A 5,792-nucleotide genomic window follows, 5' to 3' on the forward strand; every position below is an offset into this window, starting at 1 on the left:
TTGGTAAGATCACCACCTGTGACTTCTTTAAAAATTGGGAGCTTTGCAGAAGGATGATCTTTACTGTAGTAAGCAGATAGGTAGAAGAAGTTATTGTCAGCAGTGAAGAAACACAGGAACATAGGAGATAAGAGCAGGAGGAGGCCATTTGGCCCTTCGAGCCTGCTCCACCATTCATTACAATCAAGGCTGATCATCCAAACCAACAACCTAATCCTGCTTTTTCTCAATAATCATTGATCGTATTCGCCCCAAGTTCTATATCCAGCTGTCTCTTCAATGCATTCAGTGTTTTGGCATCAACTACTTTCTGTGCTAATGAATTCCACAGGCTCTCCACTCTTTGGGTGAAGAAATGTCTCCTCACCTCCGTCCTAAATGGACTGCCCCAAATCCTCAGACTGTGATCCCTGGTTCTGGACTCCCTCCACCATTGGGAATATCCTCCCTGCATCTACCCTGTCTAGTCCTGTTAGAATTTTATAAGTAGCTATGAGATCCACCCCGCCCTCCTCTTACCTCATTCTAAAAATGAACAGGCTCAGCTGTACTAACGTCATGGACAGACACAATGCAGACTCTGCGTTAATGAGACAATAATGATGGAAAATGGAAGAATGCCAACACTGTGTCATTACTTCTTCAATACATTTTCCCACCAGTCTTAGGAGCAGTGTCTACAGCGGCAGCAAGAGTTGTTCAACTGAGTGGAGAGATGCAGTATCTCCAACTTTGGATATCACCAAATAATTGTGCAGGAACAGTTAAGGTAATCCAGACTGATGGAAAGTAAAATTCAAAGAAACAAACACACGTTCAGGTTCTGTATATGATTATTTGAGAAAGAAACAAAAATACAATTTAATCATTGAAAGAGGTTTTGGTACCTTACTGTACATGATATTACTAAAGTAACTGAGCTATATTATCGGATGGTAGAATCCGGATTTTCAATGCCTATTTCTCAGATGGCGAATTTGACACTCAGTTTGGTCACTGAAGAAAGGACCAACAAGTAAAGTGTTTCCCTGCAGAAAATGGGGGGAAAGTGGTGGGCAAATTATCCTGGGCCACTTACTGACTTCTTGTAGAATGTGGACAAAGCTGGCTGAGTCTTGGCATCAATTAAAGAGAATTTGTGCTCTCTGAACAATGTATGCAAAATAAAAACTGAGTAGAAGATCATCCAAAATATGGGGTGTGAAAATATGGGAAGTCTTGGATTCAGGAAATATTTGTAGTGAGCAGGGGTTCAAATCTGTTTGTACCCTCCTCCTTCACCTAGTCCCCAAACACGGCACGAGGGATTGTCCTACTTGTCATCTTCAACACATTAAAATGGATACGCTGTTAGGATTCATGGTGACTTAGATAGCCAGGTATCGCAAGTAATTGTTCTCAGGTCAGGAGAGAGAAAGAGAGAACGGGACACACACAAACACGTTTGAAAGAAAACAAAAAAAAAACTAAAAGAAATGTCAAGAAGGGAAATATAAAATATTGACAAAACTAGTGACAAAGAATGGAATAAGACAAATTGAGAGAACCATTGACACATCAAACAGAACCAGGAGTGCTTTAGACCATCCATTTTACACCACTCTCCTTAAACAGCGAGTTGTCAGGATGGCTGAGTGGACTAAGGCGCCAGACTCAAGGAGGGTGATTCTTTGCCTTGTGTAAGCCTGGTGAATTCTGATCCCTTTCTAGGGGTGTGGGTTCAAATCCCACTCCTGACATGTCCACTGGGGCTGCAGGGTGACACTACGGTTAGCACTGCTGCCTCACAGCACCAGGGATCCAGGTTCAATTCTGGCCTTGGATGACGGTGTGAATTTTGCACATTCTTCCCGTGTCTGCATGGGTTTCCTCCGGGTGCTCTGGTGTCCTTCTACAGTCTGAAAGACATGCTAGTTAGGTGCATTAGTTGAATGTAAGCCTACTTGTGACTAATAAATAAACGTTACTTTTACTTTAAATTCAAGTTCTTCAGAACAGGCTTTCCCCAAACCAGAATCTTCTTCATTTCACTTCCATTGCCAATCATTTATTTTACCTCATTGGGAATGTAGACTTACAATCCTTCCCTTCTGCAAACAAAGGCTGAAAGTGGACTCCCTCCCAAATAAACTTCAACATGGGACAACTCATGCATCACAATTTATAAAGTGCGTTCCATTGCATGGGAAACCAGGGGATGTGCATTAAGGCAAGTATGGTGTTCAATTTAATTTTTTTTTCTAGGTGAATCTTTGTACGAGGAGCTATCAAAGTTAAAACAAAGGGTTTAGGCCTCAGCTTTAAAGGCGCGCTCCCACTTGACAAGAGTCCACCTCTGAACACCTGCAGAATAAGGACGTCACAAATAGACAGGGTGCTGATTCATTTCCTGTTTGCTTGAGGCAAACAGTTAGTGTAGGAGCTGGTGGTTAGAGGAGCCCAGCATTGTTTTAATGGGTGTATCTGAAATTTCCTGAACATGGGTGTAGTGGTTTTATTGTATCTCCAACATGGGCCATGCAGATGAGATTTTTGAGGAAAGCTTAAGATTATATTGGAGAAAACGAACAGCTGCGCGGGACAGATAAGGACTGAAACAGGAAGTAGTGGCCAAGGGACTTTCAGCTCAATCAATCCCACAAGCCATTTCTCCGGCATCCAGGAAACTGCAACAAAGAATTGTCATATCAATTTACCACAAAGGAAGTTCAAATTTTTCTCAGGAAAACTATTGCATTCATAAAACTGTTCATGTTTGTGTTTTCTGATCCAAGTTGGAGCACTTCAAAAGAAAATAATTTGGGCAGTAATTTGGCTTTATTTGTAATTAGATGTATTTATATCAGGCAGTGAGACAGATATTTTTGCACCTTATTATTCTGCACTCAACTTACATTTGCATTCTCTCATACAAACTATCCTATACTCGTTCCTTTCCATTGTCATTTTTCAATCAGAGATCAATGTTATTATTATCATTATTGGGCACAATGGTTAGCACGGCTGCCTCACAGCGCCAGGGACTAGGTTTGATTCCCGGCTTGGGTCTTTGTCTGTGTGGAGTCTGTTTGTTCTCCCCATGTTTGTGTGGGTTTCCTCGGGGTCTCTGGATCCCTCCCCCACAGTCTGAAAGATGTGCTGGTTAGGTGTATTGGCCGTGCTAAATTCTCCCTCAGTGTACCCGGACAGGCGCCGGAGTGTGGCGACTAGGGGATTTTCACAGTAACTTCATTGCAGTGTTAATGTAGGCCTACTTGTGACGCTAATAAATAAACTTAACAATATTAATCAGAAACAAGGATCCTGATCAATGCTTTCCTTGTGAAATGAGTAGCGATGCACCATTTAATATGAGACAGCAATCTGATAAGAGATTGAATGTGGGGCGTTATAGGGCAGTGTGGTTCAGACAGTCAATAGGTAATGAGAAGGCACGGTGGCACAGCGGTTAGCATTTCTGCCTGACAGTGCCAGGGACCTTGATTCAATTCCTGGCTTGGGTCACTGACTGTGTGAAGTTTGCACATTCTCCCTGTGGCTGCATGGGTTTCCTCCCACAGTCCAAAGATGTGCTGGTTAGAGGCAATGGCCATGCCAAGTTCTCCGGCAGTGTACCAGGACAGGTGCCGGAGTGTGGCGACTAGGGGATTTTCACAGTAACTTCATTGCAGTGTGACTAATAAATGAGCTTTACTTTTTTTGAACTGACTGATCCATTCGGTAAGTACTGTCCTTTAGAACAATGAGAGGAAAGCTGAGCACCTAGAGGAAACCCACGCAGACACGGGGAGAACATGCAGACTCCACACAGGCAGTGACCCAAGCTGGGAATTGAACCTAGATCCCTGGCTTCGTGAGTGCTAACCACTGTGCCAATGTCTTCTGCAAGGACACATGTTTAGGCATCAGCTGGAACTTGCTTTTGGCACTCTGGCACTGGTGGGTGGTCTACCCATGCTCACTGCCAAGCCTCACACTTGAGTAATGGTTCTTTGAGCAAGGCACCAGAGGGCATCAGGTGCACACACAGAGAAAGCTAACAAGTTGGGAGACAATAACTTCGGGGAGGAAGGGGAGAAAATTCTGTTGGGAATCCAAAAATAAAAACACATTAAATGTAACATAAAACAACAAACACATGCTTTGGATGGTCTGTGTTGATAACATAAGTGGTTGTATTTCGTTGCCAGAGTCAGCAATTGTGTACAGGAAGGTCTACCCCGGAAGTGTAAATAGGATGCACTTAGAGACACCATGGGCTGTAGAAGGATATCACTGCTAACACAGCCTTACTCACAGCAGTGAACATGGCTGCAATACTCAGCATTAATGAAACTAAGAGTAACTATCAACATCGTTTGTGGTTTCAGCTTTGGGGCAGAACACTTCTCGTGAAACATGGATGTTTATCTCCTCTCCCAGTCAGGCAAGCTAGTACATGAGCCTCACTGGATTGACAGCAAATTTAAATACATTCCCCCCTCCTTATTTCACTCTCTATCACCACTCTTGTTTGGTCCATCAAATTTCCCAGCAACCTCAGAATATAAACATACACCAAGGGTCAGATTTTCGTCACTGAGACATGTAGCTCAGGTAATTTCCCAACTTGGTTTAAAGGATTGTGTTAGACTGACTTTTTGCACTGAGGAGGCGGAGGCTGGCTAGATTTAGGCCTGATGAAACCAGAAGCCAATCTTAAGTGGCCAAGGGGGTGGGTAAGTGCCAAGATGGGCTGGTTAGAATGCCAACCTTGGACTCTGGGACTTTGGCCCAGTCAGCTTAGAAGCTGTCAAAGTCTTCATACTTTGCCCCTCACCTTCCCTCATCTCCCATCCAGTGGCACTCCCCTTCATCACCACAGGAAGTGAATTCATTACCATAGGAAGTAGTTGATGCCAAAAACGTTGGATATATTCAAGAGGCAGCTGGATATAGCAGTTGGGGTGAATGGGATCAAAGATTATGGGGAAAAAGCAAGATTAGGCTATTGAGTTGACAATCAGCCATGATCGTAATGAATGGTGGAGCAGTCTCGAAGGGCCAAATGGCCTTCTCCTTCTTTTATCTTCTATGTTTCTATATTTCTATGTCCATACAGTCATGCTACCTCCATGCCAACTCATGCCCCCACTATCCACCTCCCTGCCCTGTCATTAAATCCCATGCCACCTCCATTGCCACTCAACTAGTATCCAGCGTGGACAGATCTTTGGAGCCAGGGGGACATTTAAAAAAGAAGACTTCTAACGATCCAATATAACTCTCATTCATACAGACTAGACAGTTAAAATAACTCTGATTTATGAATCCCATTCAAAATTTTCAAATAAAGGTGCATTAATCCATTTTAAAAACAAACTTTTATTCTGTTTCCTGCACCAAAGGCAAGTGATTATTCAATAGTTTCTTTAACAGTCAATCATATTGTTAACTTAGAAAACCCTGCTGAGATAATTGTAGCTTTTGAAACTTAGCCAAGCATTCATAATAAGATAATACTAGCCTCTGGGGAAATGTCAACAAATATGCAGTTTTGATCAAACTTTTTTCTAACCTACACTGGATGACCTGCCAATACAGCAGAGGTTTTGTTTTAACTCCCACTGACAGCTTCAGACTGATTTCTTCATGTTTGAAGAGCTGGAGATTTAACAAACTTCAGACTATGGCACCTGAACAGACCTTATCCATCCTTCAAGAGTACTTATGGCTATTCCATCAATTCAGGACTCCTACACTTCCAGTGAAAGTCCTTTGACCAGCCAAAATGTGGTCAGTTGGAACAAAAC

At 42.8% G+C, this 5,792-nt stretch overlaps 1 non-coding gene across 1 annotated transcript; it reads left to right on the plus strand.

The window, feature by feature from the left end:
* Nucleotides 1–1,620: 1,620 nt before the first annotated feature.
* Nucleotides 1,621–1,739, plus strand: trnal-caa (transfer RNA leucine (anticodon CAA)). Its single transcript has 2 exons — nt 1,621–1,658; nt 1,694–1,739. It is a non-coding gene; the product is annotated as a tRNA-Leu (tRNA).
* Nucleotides 1,740–5,792: the final 4,053 nt, after the last annotated feature.

Source organism: Carcharhinus amblyrhynchos, chromosome 14 (assembly GCF_965287045.1).
Source record: "Carcharhinus amblyrhynchos chromosome 14, sCarAmb.v2.hapA, whole genome shotgun sequence".
Classification (NCBI taxonomy): Eukaryota; Metazoa; Chordata; class Chondrichthyes; order Carcharhiniformes; family Carcharhinidae; genus Carcharhinus; species Carcharhinus amblyrhynchos.